This window comes from Carcharodon carcharias, chromosome 1 (genome assembly GCF_017639515.1).
Source record: "Carcharodon carcharias isolate sCarCar2 chromosome 1, sCarCar2.pri, whole genome shotgun sequence".
In the NCBI taxonomy this organism is placed as follows: domain Eukaryota; kingdom Metazoa; phylum Chordata; class Chondrichthyes; order Lamniformes; family Lamnidae; genus Carcharodon; species Carcharodon carcharias.
The window spans coordinates 162,549,384-162,568,124 of record NC_054467.1 but is presented as its reverse complement, the minus strand read 5'-3'; the positions used below and the strand labels follow the sequence as shown (position 1 = coordinate 162,568,124).

The 18,741-nt window shown below is 41.4% G+C and overlaps 1 protein-coding gene and 1 pseudogene across 2 annotated transcripts in view; one reads left to right on the top strand and one right to left on the bottom strand.

The window, feature by feature from the left end:
• Positions 1 to 18,741, top strand: part of mtus1b (microtubule associated tumor suppressor 1b) — a 195,215-nt gene that overhangs the window by 53,951 nt on the left and 122,523 nt on the right. The window lies entirely within an intron of this gene.
• LOC121278657 lies at positions 16,853 to 17,180 on the bottom strand (annotated as a pseudogene).

The window sequence follows — 18,741 nt, the reverse complement described above, 5'->3', positions numbered from 1 at the left end:
GGATTTCTGCACCTGCTGCCCTTGATACTGGGGAATGCTTGATTGGTGCTTAATATGGTGGGCTTTCTAGAAAGGAGGTGACATAGCAGGCAAGACCCCCCCAATGCCTGGATTACATTGTAGTGATTTGAGAAAGGACTTTTCCCTGGCATTTGGAAAGATGACTGTAGGGCATTGCAGCTGTGGATGGCATTTTGGAAAAAGAATTTGGGTACAAACTAGGCCTTTTGAAATACTCCTTTTTGAAGGATGGTAAAAAATAATGCGCCCTGGATGATGAAGGAAACACAGGTTAAAATAAATTTTGGCATAACTCTGCCTTTTTGTTTTATGAGCATGATTCGGTTAATAATTAGGAAGACTGGAAAGACAGGTTACATAAGGATTACCAGGCAACATTAAATTGAATCTCTCCATTTTGTATACAAGTTTTAGTGGTCAGCCAGGTAAAAAATTGGCCTAAATGTCCAAAGGGAAATCTTCATGTAAAGGCAAAGGACATGGCTAAAGTTTTTAATGATGAATGTTACATTAAGAGATGTTGGAAGCTATGGACAAGATAATAGAATATGTACTAAAATTACTGAAAGCTGGTAAATTACCTGGTCCAGATGGAATGCATCCTTGGTTGCTGACAAGCGCAAATAGTGGAGGCATTGTTGACAATCTTTCAATCCTCATTGCTACTAATGCGGTATCCAGAGGACTCTACAGTTGCTAATGTTATACCTTAGAGGGAAGGAGTAAACAAGGAAATTACAGATTTGTCAGTCTAACATCATGGTAGGGAAGCTCTTGGAAACCACTCTCAGAAACTAAGTAATTTTCATTTGGAAAGGTATGGGTTAATCAGCCAGCATGGATTTGTTAAAGGCAAATTGTCTGATTTTAACTTGAGTGAATTGCTTGAGGTAATAAGTTGATCAGGGTAGTCAAGCAGATGTTTTAGATGTAAAAATGACATACACTTGGGTGTAGGGAATACCATATAAAGTTTGCAGTTACTACAAGTTTTGTAGATGGTCATGAAGATTGTTATGGGTTTCAGGATGAGATAGAGATTGTTGAAGTGGACAGGAGCGTGGCAGATGGAGTTCAAAGCAGAGAAATGTGAAGTGAAGGACTTTTCAGGAGGGCGGTGCATTTTAAATAGTACAATTTTGAAAATGTAAATAAGGAGAGATATCCTGCTGTCCAGGTACACTAATCCTTAAAAGATGGAGGGCAAGTTGATGAGATGATTGCACCTGACTTTATAAATTGAGCAATAGAACATAAAAGCAAAGAAATTGTGCTAGAATAGCAATAACCTTAACCTAACTTAGTCCTGGAGCCATACTGTTAGAAAAGGTGTAGTGTAGGATAACACGAATTTGACCTGGCTGAGGGACTTCCGTTCTGAAGAAAACAACTCCAACTTTTCCAACTTGCGACGTAATTGAAGAATTAGGAGGTACCTCCCTTAACATCCAACAAAGGGCTCATTGAGGCACTATCTGGTGCCAGAATGAATAGCAACCCAACTACCCCACTCTACCTACTTGTAACTTAGTATCCAGCATGTTTGGGGGCTGGGGCTCTCCTTGCCAATTTCCTTCCTGTTAATCTTGCCTTCCTGCTGATCTTGTGGACTCTGCCAGCAAATCAGTTGTCATGGCCCCCTTCAATACCTGTACAATTGTGAACAAAATACTTGCTACCTGTGAACTTGGTATGGTGACATCATATCAGTGATAGGAAAATGAGCAATGATGACAACTCACTTTATTGAAACCCCTCTGCTAAACCCTGCTAAGGCAGTGGCACTGTGGCTTCAAAATAGTTTGACCTGCCCTCTGCACCTTTTCTCTCTCTTCTCTCCCTGCCCAACCCCACCAGATTCACTTGCAACTGCGTTTTCAAAACCCCAACTGTCTAGTCTTGGGTACTCCACTAACATTTTTGCAGCTACTGATTTGCTCAAACATACCCTCAGCCCTATCTTTGCCACAACCCCCCAATAAAACTATGACTCTCTCTCACTCTGGCCACTCTCCCACTATGGCTGTGCTCTCCTCTGGACTCCAATGGACTTGAATGGATATACAGACAACTGATTTGCCATTTTATTTCTAGAACTAGCTGGACCTCAAAGTATTCTAGGGCCCCGCTCAAGTCTATCAAAACTGTTCACTATTCTAAAATCATCCTGAAATGCTAAGATTTCTTTTAGCTATTACAAACTCTCCTCAAATCCCTCTCTGTCATCTCCACGTGCAAGGAGCTCCATGGACCACCTTGTCACAAAGTTTGAGACCATCTGATCAGCTGCCTTGTTGCTTCCCTCCCTTCCCCAAGTCCACCAAGCTGCACTTGCTTAAGTTCACCTGCTTGAAGATGAACTCACATCATTCTTTTGTGTCTGTTATCTCTACCTCCATTTCCTTCTGAGCACACCTTGCTTTCTTGACACTATTCCCACTAAACCACTGGCCACCTGACTTATCTTCCTGATCCCCATGTTGGAGAGGGTGAGTGTTGCTAAGAGCAAATTTAGGTTGAGTTTATGAACCTCCATTAGTGGCTTTAACAGGTCATTTGGAGCTACACTTAATCTACTTTCACAATCATCCATAGGTAAATCAAGTGCCGTGCTCCAAGATCCTTTATCTTACACAAATGTCCTGTCATTTAATTTAATTTAATTTTCTTGCATTCCAATTTAAAGCTGATCTATATTTTGTTCTGTAGTTTGGTCATTAGAGAGTGCCCTCTGCATTGACTTTCTAGATTAAAACTGCTAAAAATGTCACCCTTATTCTGTCAGCTGACTTGTAGGCTCAGAAATTTGTGAACCCATATAAACCCAGGAAGCCAATGTATAGACTTCACGCTTTCACAAGAACTAGAAAAGCACCAAATATAAAAGAATTGTAAGTGGAGACTTGATGACAGCATCAAAACTCGGGACAAACTAGCTCTCCAATGCTTTTGCATCTCCAGACTATGGGTGACTATGTGGAAGTGCCATCAATGGTGCTCCACCCTCAATGTAAACCATCCTAGTGGTAGCTAAAAACAGTTAGCTTTGATATGCATTTAATAATCTCGACTCAAGTGTTCAGATGAATATGCTGGTCAGAAGATGATACTTGGTACTGTCTGTTTTAATATATAAGTAGTCAACTTAATTGAACTTGGTTAATGGATTATAAATTAATCTACACCACAACCTTCTATAATGCTATTTTTTTAAAAAAAAAGCCAAACAGGGCTTCCAGAGCTGTTGTCTAGTCATTTCACAATAAGCAGGTTGTCATCAACCCAATTCCAAACTGGTTCCTCAAGCAGCAATCAAAGGAAAAGGCAGAGTAGTACCTCTGCTTGTTTTCATTTCAATTCTAACCTAACCTTGTGTAAAGGTGCAGAGTGCTGTAATCAAACAGATCAAGGATTTAACAATTGGCAATGCGTTCCTGAACTTAAGTTGAAATGATGTTTCCAGAAGACGATTATCAGTCTCCAAATACCTGAAAGCAATTTTTCATATTTGTGCAAGTAGAAAATGTGTTCTCCAAGGTAGCAGCCTGTGAGAAATCCTGAAATTTGAGCCTGATTGAGAAATTTAAATTTTAGTCTCAACTAAAATTGAGAGCTGCTATATCTGCTTACATGTGCCGATTTATTTATTTTAGTTTGGGAAACTATGGGTGCTTGATTATGTGCTATTTGAAAACAAAATGATCACTTTACAAATGTTTCACAATTGGCAGTTCTGTTAGTGCCAAGACAAAACCGGGAATAATCAATTTTGGGAAAACTTGGCAAATGGAGAGATTGCCACATGTAGGGTTAGAATTTATTTTATGGCAACAGTCTTCAGTAATGACTGACCCAAATTTTGTCATTAATGCACCAATTCACTTGGTAGTCAATTAAAGTTGACAGTCCTACAGTTGTCACATTTTCTTTTTTAATTTGAGCTCCAGTGACATAACAGTTCTAGGTGATTTTAAACTTAAGATGGGTATGCTTTGACAATGTGGAGGCACTTGTACTGGTTTCTGTATTCTTGTACCAGAATTTCTGATGCTGTTCAGGAAGATAGATCAACAGTCATTGAAAGAAGTGTATTGCCACATATAAGCATGAAATAGTTTAAGTAGATATTTATAGCATCAAAACAGTTGAAAGTGCCCTTGTTGCTATTTTTAATCTTTTGTAACTGAGTTTTGTGCATGTGGTCAATAAAGTTGGCTGAATTATGGGGAATTGAACCTGGGATTTCAACACCATAATAGCAGTAATGTGTTCTGCTTGTATTTATATAGTCTTGAGGCTGCACAATTACTTGGTCCTTTTCTATTATACCATAATGTCACGGGGTGATTTTAAAACTAGCTATTTTTCAGTGCTGTGTACAGTTTACTCGGAGCAAAAATGGGTGAAGAGAAGAACAGGAGTATTTTTTAAATTTAATTTTGCTTGTGGAATAGAAATAATCACACCTTGATGCTACAGGGGAAAACATTATTTTCATTGGAAGTTAATATTTACAAGGTTTGTTTAGATATTGGGAATAAAGTGTTGAATTAGACTTTTGACATGCCTAGGATATTATTTTCATAGTGGGTAGCAACTCCATTAGGTTGCAGTAGTTTCTCCACAATTTGCTCAAACAAATGCAAAAGGTCATAGATTTTCAAGAACATTTTTTTTGCCTTTTCTGCTGTCGTTTTGCAGTAGTTCATAAGCACGTGGCCTCATTCAGCTGCCCACACACACACATTGAAATACCATTTGAGTTTCCACTGTGCCCATATGTCTAACTTCAGAGGTGCTCTTTGGAAATGCTCTTAATTTTGTTTTGCCTTTTTCAGTTTAAATTTAGGTTACTTGCAGGTAATAGGCTAGAAATCCTGACTTAAAATAGATTTATCACAATTATATTTAGCTAAACAACTTTTAAAAGTTTAACTTTTTAGCGACTTCAAGAGGAGTGATTGAGTAACATGCAATCTTGCGACTTGGTTGAAGAAGTGGATTTGAATGAGCATTTTAGGAGGACAGAGGCAAGGATAGGTTCAGGAAGGGAGTTCCAGAGCACAGACAGCCACTCTAATTTATTTGCCTTATACATTTGTCCAGTTGTGCTAATTCATGGATGATTTTTGCTTATACAAATGAGCTGATCAGAAACTTGAACAATAACTTCATTTTGGAACACAAGTACAATATGTGACAAGATTGCCAATTGTGTGAAAAGCAGAAATTCTTTAGTTTCTCTACTCTGTTCAAGCTCTTTGCTACAGGTCTGTAACTTTTTCTCTTTTTAGCTGTGGAATCTATATTAACATGTGAACTACTTTTCTCCACGCCAGTCATGTCGGGAACCCAATGGTATCACTGAAAACCTTCAACTTGCTGGGTATGTTGTGAATCCTTGGGATCCTGGGCATACAGATGCTGTAGAAAGCAAACAATTCAATAATGGCTTATGAAAAAAACATCTATGGCATTAAACAAAGAATAAACCCAAAGCATGCTATCGCATTTTACACAACAGTTGGTCTGTCTTACCAGATTCTTTGTTTATTCTCAGGGTTTGGACATTGCTGGCATGGATATTTGCTCTGGGTGGTATTGAGCCAACTGTGCCTTCAAGGGGCAGTTCCCATCTTTGGTGTCAGACTAAAGATTTGCACAGGCAGATTGGCAAGGAGACCAGGTATTCTCCCTTGAAAGATGTTGTGCACATGCAGACAACTATCTGCATGATACTTAACCTGGATTGGGAACCTCATGGTTACCTTTTTTATGTAGTGATTTATTTGGCTCAGTTCATGCTAAGTTTTCTCCTGGGATGTAGATAATGTTGACAGGATTGGGCGCAGTAACAGTGGTTGTGTTACTAGAGTAGTAATCCAAAGGCCTGGACGAATCCAGAGACATGAGTACAAATTAGTGCGATTTCATTCCAGATCTGAATTCAAATCTAGCATTAATGATAACTATGAAGCCATCAGATTATCATAACCCAGTTGGCTCACCAATGTCCTTCTTTGGTAGAAACCTGCCTTGCTGGGTCTGGCCTACATGTGACTCCAGACCCACAACAATGTAATTTTTACTTTTAACTGTGCTTTGAAATGGTCTAGCAAGCTACTTTGTTGCATTAAATATTGTGATCCCTGTAGAGACTGAAGCTTTAGCATTCTGGTGTATGACCTAAAGGAATTGTATGGCAAAGTTTTAAGGTCTTTACTGTAACAGACAACTAAAAGCAACATTAATGAAATATTACTACAGAGAAGATATTTCCCCCCCGCCCTTAACTTTTTTAACGAGTGAAATCCCCCTGTCACAGTTGATCATCTCTGCAAGATTGCATCTCTCAAAGAAACCAGTGCAACATCACTCAGCTTTCAACAGGTTCACTGCTCCCTGCTTTGCTGAGTCATAATGTCAAGTGGGTACTTTTTCTTTCAGGAGAAATCCTGAACCGGCCAGCAGCAGTAAGATCCAGTCCTGGTGATTCCACACCAGGATGAATTCCCCCCCCACCACCCGAGCCTGCCTGCTGGTTGACCACAAAGACTTGCGCGCTCCCTCTTGCACACCCTCCCCCTTTGTTTCAGATATGAAAATTGTGGATCTCAAACAGTAAGGCTGCACCAGGGCCTCCCTGTCCCAATGGTAACCAAGCACCCAGGCTTATTGTTGGACAGATTTGGCATCAAGTTAGATGACCACCACCTTTCATCCATGTTACCTTTGAGTCCCAAAATGTAACCACTCTATAAAGCCTCTGTTACGTGCACACGCACACATATCCACCACTGAGAAGTTATAATAAAACCAGACAGACCATTTGAAATTGACCTAGACATTTGATTCGGATACAACAAAGGTACATCCAGTCCATTCTCCCCACAAATCTCTCATTGATAGCATCTGTGCACTTGTGCCAAAACTGGGATAGCTGTCTCACAGGCTTGTCAAACAACAACTTGATAATCAGTGTTATATTTAGAATCATGCCTTTCAATGACCATTCCTGGGTATGTCCTGTCACACCAGGAGGAAACTGCCTTCAGTTGACAAGCCAATGACCTCTCAGATGATTCGGTACTCCTCCACATTCAACACTATTTGGAGCACTGACTGCAGCAAGGGCACAATGTGAAATACTCTGGGTACTGACTGAACTGGCTAAATCCTGGAGGGCTTAGCTGCTAGAGGTCAGATCAACAACATGAGAAATACCTACTTGACTTTGTCCATCAATCTGCCTGCCTCTGCATCTGTCCATGACATAGTATGAGTGACCAGTGCATTGTCCTTGTGGAGACAAAGTCCTGTCTTCACACTGAAGATAACATGCATAGAGCTGTATGGCATGACCTCCATGCCAAATGGGATAGGTCAGAACAGATCTAGCAGGTCAAAACTAGGCATTCTTTGAGGTGCTATGGGCCATCGAGCAGAAAAATTAGAACTTTAGAACCATGAAGGTATGGTATGGAAAGAGGCCGTTCAGCCCATTGTGCCTGCACCAGCCAAAAAAAAAGAAACTAGCTGCTCACTTTTAATCCCCCTTTCCAGCACCTGGTCCATAGCCTTGCAGGTTACAGCACTTCAGGTGCAAATCCAGGTACCTTTTAAAATGCGTTGAGTATTTTGGGCTCAACCACCAATTTAGACAGTGAATTCCAGATACCCACCATCCCTTGGGCAAAAAAGTTTTTACTTATGTCCCTCTAACCCTTCTACCAATTGCCTTAAATCTATGCCCCCGGATAATTGACCCCTCAGCTCAGGGTCTACCCTATTTAGGCGCCTCATAATTTTGTACACCTCAATTAGGTCACTCCTTGGCCGCTTCTGTTCTAAGGAAAACAAACGTAGCCTATCCAATCTTTCCTCACCTAGCTGCAATTTACCAGCTCTGACAACATTCTTGTATACCTCCTGTGTACCCTGCAGCAATTGTTCTTCCTGTAATGTGGTGACCAGAACTTGGTATGCAATTCCAGCTATGGCTTAACCAACGGTATTATACAGTTCCATCAGTACATCCCTCCTTTTGTATTCAATATTTTGTCCAATAAAGGAAAGCAATTCCATATGCTTTTACCATCTTATCCACCTTCAGGGAACTGTAGACATGTTGTATTCTACTGCAATCTGTAAATTTATGGCCTGGCATATCCCTCACTGCCAACAAGCACTGGGACCAATCCTGTCCTGATGAGGGTTGAGAGTTTGGTCTTGAAGATGCTGTAGAGGCTTTGAGGATTAGCAGATCAACCAAGTACCCAGTATATGCTTTGCTTTTTCAAGTTTTATAATGGTGAGTCCAGAACAGCTTCTGTCTAGAGGCTTCTAGGATGTTTGGGACTCTCGTGGTGCTGTTGAAGATTGTGAAAGTTATCTGGGCCTTCTCAAAGATGGCCACTATCTGGCAAGTATTGCACAACAGTAAATGAAACTGGTGAACTGCGAGCCTATTCTGATATATCTATTCGTTCATGGGATGGGAGTGTCGATGTCTAGGCCAGCATTAATGCCCATCCCTAATTGCCCTTGTTCAGAGGGCATTTTTAAGAGTCAACCACATTGCTGTGGGTCTGCAGTCAAGTAGGCCAGACCTGCTAAGGACGTAGTGAACCAGTTGGGTTTTTATGACAATTGACAATGGCTTCATGGTCATCATCAGAGTTCTTAATTTCAGATATTTGGTGAATTCAAATTCCAATATCTGCTGTGGTGGGATTTGAACCTGGGTTTCCAGAGCATTACTCTGGGTCTCTGGGTTACCAGTGCAGTGATAATACCACCGCCTATCACTGCAGATGTTGTGAAGGTCAACTGAGAATGGGGAAAACACTTTTAATTCAGTCACAGGGTGTGGGTGTCACTGGCTTGGCCAGTGTTTGTTGTCCTATGCTGATTGCCCTTCACAAAGTGGTGGACTGCTGTCTTGACCACTGTAGTCCATGTATACCCACAGTACTGTTAAGAGTTACAAGATTTTGACCTAGAGACGGTGACGGTGATATAGTTGCAAGTTGGGATGGTGTGGGGTTTGGAGGGCAGCTTGCAGCTGGTGGTGTTCCCATACATTTGCTGCCCTTGTCCTTCGAGGTGATGGAGGTCATGGGTTTGGAAGGTGCTGTTGAAGGAACCTTAGTAAGTTGCTGCTGTGCATTTGGTAGATGGTGTACACTGCTGCCACTGTGTGTCAGTGGTGGATGGGGTACCAAGCAAGTGGGCTGCTTTGTCCTGAATGGTGTGGAGCTGCTTGTGGTGTTGGAGCTGCACTCATCCAGGCAAGTGCAGAATATTCCATTGCACTAATTGTGCTGTATAGATGGTGCACAGTGTCTGGGGAGTCAGGAGGTGAGTTAATCCCTGCCTACAAAAATGGGCCAGAGGCTGGGAATTCTGCACAGTATTAGTATGGCTGCTCCAGTTCAACTTCTGGTCCAATAGCCCCCAGGATGTTAATAGAGGGGATTGAATGTTGAGCCTGGAGATAGTTAGATTCTCTTGTTTAAGCTGGTCATGCTGAATTTTGTCCAGGTTTGTCCAGACAAGTATTTTAATTTTTGAATCTGCTGAACTACAGGTCCTCTCAATCTTGGTGTTGGCTGGTAGTTTGAAAATTGGCTGTTATGTTGCTTCAAGTGCTTGTCTTCAAAAAGCAATTTGTAATGACCCACTGTTTTGTGGAAATGGCACAAAATTTCCTGGTGAGGAAGCTGATTAATCTAGGAATATAGAGTGCTCCATTTTTTGATTTGAAGGCATTATTAGATTGAGAGAGCCAGTTTAGAAGAGTAAGTTTCAAAACCTTATCCTTATCTCTAATTTTTGCTTCTCTGGCATTGTATTTTGACTCATGTTGGATTTTGCTTGGGTGCAAGTTAAATGCAAACTTTTATTTTCACATGGTGTATCATTGCTATTGCAGTACTAGGCATTGCCATGGGGTGGCATGAAACTACAGTATAGGAAATACAGAACAACAATAAAAATGTGACATTTTTGTGTTAATGGCTCCAAGGAGGTGAGAATTAACATGCTACTTTTTCTTCTACATAATTCATGCATTGAAGGTGCATACCTTGTGTCTGGAAAATTGTTTATGCATCACTGTAGCTGGCTGCAAACTTGGATATACACCAAACCTGGAAATCATTACCATGGTTACCTATTCTAGTGTAATAAGAAAAATGCTGGAAAAACTCAGGCCTGGCAACATCTGCAGAGGGAGTTAATGTCTGACTCTTCAACAGCTGTGAAGAGAGGTAGAAATATGATTTTTATACTGAAGAGGGCGGGGGTGTGTGGAGCAGGTGGAGCAAAATAGGTCAGATTTGACCAAGATGTCATGGACACATGACAAAGGGAGTTTTATGTAGTGTTAAAGGCTAAAGAAAGTGCTAATAGTGGCATAAAGGTAAGAGAGAGTAGAATGTTAATAGCAGAACAAGGGTCATGCTCTGTGAAAGCAAAACAAGTTACAGATGGCCCTGTTTTTTTGGGCAGGGGTGCATTTGTTGGGGGTTAAAAAAACATTTGATCAATTTGGAGGACAGTTGATGAAATGAAGTTGTTGCGCTCAATGTTAAACCCAGAAGGCTGTCAAGAGCCTAATCGGAAGATGAGGTTCTGTTCCTCCAGCTTGTGTTGGGCTGAACTGGAACTTTGCAGCAGCTCAAGGACAGATATGTGGGCATGAGAGCAAGATGGTGAATTGAAATAGCAAACGACAGCAAGGTCGGGGTTATGCTTGCGAACTGAGCGAGGGTGTTCCACAAAGCAATTGCCCAATCTGCATTTTGGTCTCCCCAAGATAGAGGAGACTGCATTGGGAGCAGCAAATACAGTGGACTAAAGTGAAGGAGGTGCAAGTGAATCACTGCTTCATATGAAAGGAGTGTTTGGGGCCTTGGATGGTGAGGAGGGGGGGAGGTAAAGGGGCAGTGTTACACCTTTTGCGATTTGCATGGGAAGGGAATGAGGTGTTGGGGGTGTTGAAGTGGACTGGGGTGTCTCAGAACAGTCCCTATGGAGTGCTGATGGGAGACAATGGGAACGGGTTTGGTGGCGTCATGCTGGAGTTGGCAGTAATCGAGGAGGATTCTTTGCAGAAGCTGGTGGGGTGGAAAGTGAGGACAGGGGGAACCCTACAATCGTTCTGGGAGATGCGGAAGGGGTGAGGGCAGAGGTGGGTCAGATACAGTTGAGGGCCCTGTCAGCTACAGGGGGAGGTTGTAACCTCAGCTCAGGAAGAAGGAAGACGTGTCAAAAGCATCGTTTTGAAAGGCAGCATCATCGGAACAGATGTGATGGAGAAACTGGGAGAATGGGATAGAGTCATTCCAGGAGGTAGGGTGTGAAGAGTCAAGTTAGCTGTGGGAGTTGGTGGACTTGCAATGAATGATGGTAGACAGACGGTCTATCATAGAAATGGAGACATGGCACCTCTTCTGATTAGTCACTTTACAGACTTCTGGACTTAACATTGAGTGCAATAACTACATACCATGAACTCTGTCCTCCATTTTGATCTTTTTCTAATTTTCTTCCCAATCCCCTCCACCCACAGGGCCATCTATAACTTTTATATTTTGCTTTTAAAGCACTCACCCTTGTCTTGCTATTAACACATTCTGCTACCTTTGTGCCACTATCAGCACCTTCTTTGGTCTTTAACACTCCCTTTTGTGTTGTATTCATGACTTTTTTTTAAACCTCCTGAGCTCCCACCTATCCCTGACCTATTTTGCTCCACTCCCCAGAGCACCCCCGCCCCCCCACCAACCAACTCCTCTTCAACAACACAAAATCTATCTCATTTCTACTTGTCTTTAGCTCTGTTGAAGTCATATGGACTCAATGTTAACTTTTTCTCTCTACAGATCTGCCAAACCTGAGTTTTTGTAGCATTTTCTATTATTTTGGATTCCCAGCATCCACAGTTTTGCTTTTATTTTACCTGTTCTGCGTTCCCGTTCGAGGTCATAATGCCATCACTAAAAGTGAAGGTAAAAACAGCTTGAATAATTGAAGGGGCATGACTGGAAATGCTATTCAATTAGCTGTGCTGCTACATGAGCTCTGCTAGACTGCCTCATTTGTCATTAGAACACGCTGTTCAGTTGTGATACCTGTCCTGCAGTTATCCACTAAACAGTCAGCCAAGAAAAGATGAGACTTAACATTTCAAGTGCAATTTTTAATGGGATGACACCAAACAGCTGCATTGGCATTGAGCAACATTTGTTACAATTAAAATCTGAATGAAATTAATTTATTTTCTAAGTAACTTTTTCTGTCTCAATTCCATCGTTTTTTCTTTTGTTCTTTGTGGCTCTCGATTCACTTCCAGTTTGAGCGCTGCCAGGGCCACTTGACTCCTGGCCTCGTTACAACCCTGGTCCAAACGGACAAAAAAACTGAATTTGGGTGGGAATGACTGTCCTTGACATCAAGGCTGCATTTGACATTGTGGCATCAAGGAGCAATAGCAAAACTGGAGTCAATGGGAATTGGGCAGCAGCAGGGTGACTCTCCATTGTTTGGAGTCATACCTAGCACAAAAGAACATGGTTGTGGAGCTCAGTCAGTCCTGGAACATCACTGCAGGAGTTCTTCAGGATTGTGTCCAAAGCCCAACCATCTCAAGCTGCTTCATCAATCACCATTCCCCTTTCATAAGGTCAGACATGGGGATGTTCACTGATGTTGACCATTTATAATGCCTCAAAGTGAAGCAGTGTGTGCCAATATCCAGCAAGATCTGGGCAACATGCGGGCTTGGGCTGATTGCCTGACACTTGTGCAGCAAATGTTACTTCATGACCATCTCCCCATGACATTCAATGGCATTAGCATCATGGAATTCCCCACTGTCAATTTCCTGGGGGTTACAGTTAACCAGAAACTGAACTGGACCAGCGATATAAATACTGTGACTACAAGAGCGGGTCAGAGGATGGGAATCCTGTGGCAAGTAACTTGCCTCCTGATGCCCTCAAGCTTTCCACCATCTACCAGGCACAAGTCAGGAGGTGTGATGGAATACTCTCCTTGTCTGGATGAGTGCAGCTTCAACACTGCAGAAGCTTGACACTATCCAGGAAAGAGCCTATTTGATTGACAGCCCATCCACTGTCTCCACCCTTGTGCACAATGGCAGCAGCGTGCACTATCTAAAAGATGCACTGCAGCAACTCGCCAAGACTCCTTTGGCAGCACCTTGCAGGTCCATGAACTGTCACCTGGATGGGCAGGGGCAGCAAATATGATCCTTCTCTTTTGTTGAAAATACATGCTGTGGCTTGTCTGGTTCACACAGGTCCCAGATAGTGTACCATATACCAAACTCTGATTACAATAACTTGTCCCACAAAAGTCCACTAAAAGCCTCTGGGCAGCTGTTTGCAAATTAGTGGCATATGCCATCCATTTGCTTCCAATTACATGTTCAAGCGGATGTGCTAATTGCCATGGCACTATTCAAGGAAGAACATAAGCATTCCTTGTTACTTGGCCAACATTTATCCCTCAACAAATGATACCAAAACTTATCTTTGACTTGGATTTTGCCAAGTGAGGATGCTTGCCACTGACCTTTGTTGCCAACAAAGATGTGGCATTCTGGTGGAAATTTCCCTTCCCCATGACGGTTTAAATCTGATGCCAAGTCAAGATACTGTCCTGGCATGCAAATGCAATGATGTCAGCAAGCAGCCAATTAGCCAATCACATTGAAGTATTTATGGACCAAACCAGGAAGTTAAACATTTTTGTTTTGAACTTTCAGATAGCGAAATAAATTTAAGATAGAAAGTGGCTTTTTTGGGGTGGAGAGGTGTTTGTTTTAAAATGTGGCATAATCTTATGGACTGTCAAATTTTGTATTATTCAGGGCTAGTGAGGGTGTTTAGCAGTGTTATGCCCAATTCAACATTCTGCAACTTATGCCAGGGTTTTTGCAGTGCAACTGTTAGTGACTGTAGGGAAGATTGCATTCTGTGGGAACCTCTACACACCTTGTGCAGGGGCACACTGACAGCAACTTCTGAATTTCTTCTTTAGGTTAAGTCTAAACCCTAAGTCACTGTCCTTTCTAGTGGAGTAATGACAGCAAACACAGCTTACCACTGACCAAGATCAGATTGCTGTTTGAGACCTTAATGCAATCTTGCTGCTGCATGCCTATGTCACCTACACTGTTACATTCGAAAAGTATTGTATGGGCTCCAAAGCACTTTGGAGTGTCCTGTGTCATGAAAGCTGTTTTGCAAGAGTTAATCTTTGGTCACAATCTTTTCCCCCGCATCTTGGTTCACGCTAAGCATTCAATTCTCTCAAGGGTAGTTGACGCAAATAGTTCAGATGTGTTCAAGACAAATATAAATAAGCATGGGGTGGAAATAAGCATGGTTGGCAGAACTGGGAGGTGGCTTGCATGGTGCATAACACTAGAATGGACAATTGGACCAAATGGCCATTTTTTGTGCTCTGCATCTTGTGACAAAGTACATAGTGCTGTGGTTAGGCTGTGATTTTAACATTGTCCCCAGTTCTGAAACAGCAGTAATACTGGTAGCCAAATTTCAGTTACTTTGAGGCAGCAGATATAGCAGAGACAATGGTGAAACAGCAGTAATACTGGTAGCCAGATTTCAGTTACTTTGAGGCAGCAGATATAGCAGAGACAATGGTGAAACAGCAGTAATACTGGTAGCCAGATTTCAGTTACTTTGAGGCAGCAGATATAGCAGAGACAATGGTGAAACAGCAGTAATACTGGTAGCCAGATTTCAGTTACTTTGAGGCAGCAGATATAGCAGAGACAATGGTGAAACAGCAGTAATACTGGTAGCCAGATTTCAGTTACTTTGAGGCAGCAGATATAGCAGAGACAATGGAGAAAGGATGAATTTTCCCTGAATTTCTTGGTGATTATCTTTTACTATAGACACTCCCTTGAGTGCAAGCACTTTCCCTGCCTTTACCTGACAATGTTTTCATCTTGAAGCCCTCTATCAGATCACCCCTTGGTCATCTCTTTGTTGTCTTTGCTGATTGTTATAATCTCTTCTTAATCTCTTTAATTCTGGTATTATCCTTGTGAATCTTTCTGCACTTTGTATTTGATTGTTGCAGCTACTTGGTTGATTCTATTAGTGTTAATTTCCTGGAGTGCATTTGTCTAGACAAATATGTTTGAGGGTCTTTTCCAAGAATGAAGTGGAAAGATCGACTTCTACGTGATTTTAATGAGTACACAACTTTCTCTTCTCTGTGTAACATTTGTCTGGACTAAGTCATTACCTCCAAGTCTATTTACTATTCATTTGAGATCACCTGCAACCTAACTCCATATGCCTGCATTTATCCCATATCCATTTAATGCATTTGGCTAAAGTTCTATTATTCTCAGTTTTCAAATGAACAATTGATCTAGCGTCAATTGCTTTTTGCAGAAGTGTTTCAAACTTCTACCACCTTTTTCATGATGCAAATTAATGATCTAGATCTTGATGTACACAGCGCAATTTCAAATTTTTGGATGATATAAAACTCTAACATTGTGAGCTAAGGGGGATAGGATAGAACTTCAGACAGGTGGCAGATGAAGTTCATATGTAGAAATGTCAAGTGATTCATTTTAGTAGAAAGCATTTGGAGAGAGAGTATAAAAAGGGGGTGCGATCTAAAAGGGGTGCAGCAGCAGGGGGACCTGGGTGCATATGTGCATAAGTAATTGAAGGTGGCAGGTTAAGAGCAGTTAATGAAGCATACACTATCCGAATTTTATTAATAGGGGCATAGAGGACAAGAGCAAAGAGGTTATGTTGAACAAGTATATGTCACTAGTTTGGCCTGAGTATATTGCACTCAGTTCTGGGTGCTGCATTTCAGGAAACATGTGAAGGCATTGGAGAGAGTGTAGAAAAGATTCCAGAAAATGGTTCCTGGGATGAGGAACTTCAGTTATGAAGCTGGATTGGAGAAGTTAGGACTTTTTCCTTGAAGAAAAGAAGGCTGAGAGGAGATTTGTTAGAGGTATTCAAAATCATGAGGCGTCTAGACAGTCGATAGGGAGAAATTATTCCTACTCGTGAAATTATTCCCACTTGTGAAAGGATAGGGAATGAGAGGGCACAGGTTTCAAGTAATTTGTAAAAGAGGCAATAGTGATATGAGGAAAAACTTTGTCATGCAGTGAGTGGTTAGGGTCCGGAATGCTCTGCCTGAGTGGTGTGGAGGCAGGTTCAATGCAAGCATTTAAATGGGAATTGGACTGTTAGCTGAAAAGGAACAATGTGCAGGGCCAAAGGGAGAAGGTGCGAGAATGGAACTCTTGAGTTGCTTCTATGGAGAGCCAAGGCAGACATGATGGGCCAAATAGCTGCCTATGTCATACCAATTCTTTACCTGAAGTGTTTTCTCATTTCATTCCTGAAGGGTCTAGCTTTAATTTTTAGGCTATGCTCCATAGTCCAGTCTCTCCAACCAGTGGAAAGAGAAACTATGTTCCCTTAATATATTTGATCAAATCACCCTTCCACTGTCTAAACTTCAGGGAATGCTACACAAATTTGTGTAATGTCTCATAATCTGAAATCCAGGCATCATTCATGTAAAGCACCCTGTACTCCCTCTTTCTTTTGAGGTGTGTTGCTCAGAACTGCGCTCAAAAATAAGTGTGGTCTAACAAGGGCTTTGTATAGCTGAGGCATGACTACTTCACATTTCTCCCTTTCAAAGACTTAAGTAAAGCTCAATGTAATCATCTTGATTGTTTTTATGTCAGAAAAATAAATGTTTCGTTTATACATCAGGTATAGAATGCACAAAGTATATCCTTTCGTGTCCATTTTCCCAGTGTGTACTGGAGGAACAATCCTGTCTCTCATTCCAAGTTTCCTTTGCAAGAATTTACTTCTTTGGTTTCACACTTTCAAACACACCAGCATCCCTCATGGCTTCAAATGCCTTCATGGCATCATAGTTCTTCTAGAAGTCAGCATATGTTCTCTTCCTGGAATCACATACTACAAACTTGAAGGTACCAGCTACGGAAAAGCTAAAATAAAAGCCATAGTTAGGTGAAACTGTAGACGTTTGGCCAACAGGCGCCTCATCGCAGGCTTGGCAATCATAGCAGAAGACATGGTTTACTCTCTATCCACACAGCCTTCACCTGCTGGGGAAACCAGGCCTTTGCATGCACCATTAGGATGTTAACTAAATGTGGCTCATTATTGCATGCCTCCTTATCAAAGCAAAATACTTCAGGTGCTGAAGTAGTCAGATCAGGCAGCATTTGTGGCAAGGAGCAGTTAATATTTCAAGTTAACCTTGTTGCGATGAAAAATAATTGACCTAAAATGTTAACTGCTTCCCTCCAGATCCAGCCAGATCTGAGTGTTTCTAGTATTTTCTGTTATTGCATGCACCTTTTGGGGATATTGTTCTAGAAAATTATTCTGGCCACAGTCAAAATTCACTAACCCTTCTGATATGCTATTTTGTTTGTTCCCGAGGATCTGAAAATTAATCCCCCATTAAAACCAAGTCATATGGACTTGAAACATTAAATCTGTTTCTCTCTGGATGCTGGCAGACCTGCTGAGTTTTTCCAGCATTTTCTGTTTTTATCCCCATTTAAAACCACTGCTTTGCATGTTTTATTTTCTAATTTCTGCTTTTATCCAATTTACCACTTCATTTGCTACCAAGTGCTCTCTCCCTCAACTCTTCCTTGATTCCTAACTCTAAACCAAGTTTCCACTCCCTGCATGCCTCTTGTTTTATATCCTTATCATTTGAAGTGGTTTTATCCTTAATTACTAAATCTTCTCCCCCTTCGTAATTTACCTTGCAGCCCTTCATAACTTGGTGCTTTGATTTTTTCTAGTTCTGAACATCTTGCATTAATGTTCATCTGTCATATAAGGCTCTGAAACATCCAGGGTTAATGTGGAACTGAGTATAGTACTGCCCACAGTGATGTAAGAGAACACATGACATGCACCTAGTGTTGGACAGAGCCATGTGCACAAGCAAGCATAGAGACAGCTCCAAGCTTGAACTATTTACTGTACATATGCACGTAGTTCTTATAGTTAATACATAGTTAACCTAAAGACTACAAAGATTTCATTAAGACCTACCAAATGGTATCCAATGCCTGACAGCGCCATGTCATACTATTCAGTTCATTCTGTGTGTCTGTTGCACTGAAGTGTCTTTGTATAAAGAACACACAGCCTAATCTGTCCTTCCACTCTATTTTATTTGTTTCTTAGTTCTTTCTCCTAGTTTAAGTACTTTTTTTTAGTTTTCCCTTTACTTGTGGTGCCTAAAGCACAATTTAGTCAGTCAGAGTCACAGAGAAGGAGGCTAGTCAGCCCATCAAGTCAATGCCAGCGCTCTAGAGCGATCCAGTCAGTCCAATTCCTTGTGCCCTCAGTTTATTTCCATAAGTGCCTATCCAATTGCTTTATTAAATCATTGATCATTTCAGTTTCATGACCCTCATTAGGTAATGGGTTCCAGGTCATTACTGCTAGCTGTGGTTATTTTATTAAGTTCTTCTCATTCCCCCACATCTCTTGCCCAAAACCTTAAATCCTGTACTATCAGCTAATGGGAACATCTTTTCTTTGTCTACCTTATCTAAACCTGTCATAATCTTGTATACCTCTACGATCTCCTTTGCTCCAAGGAGGA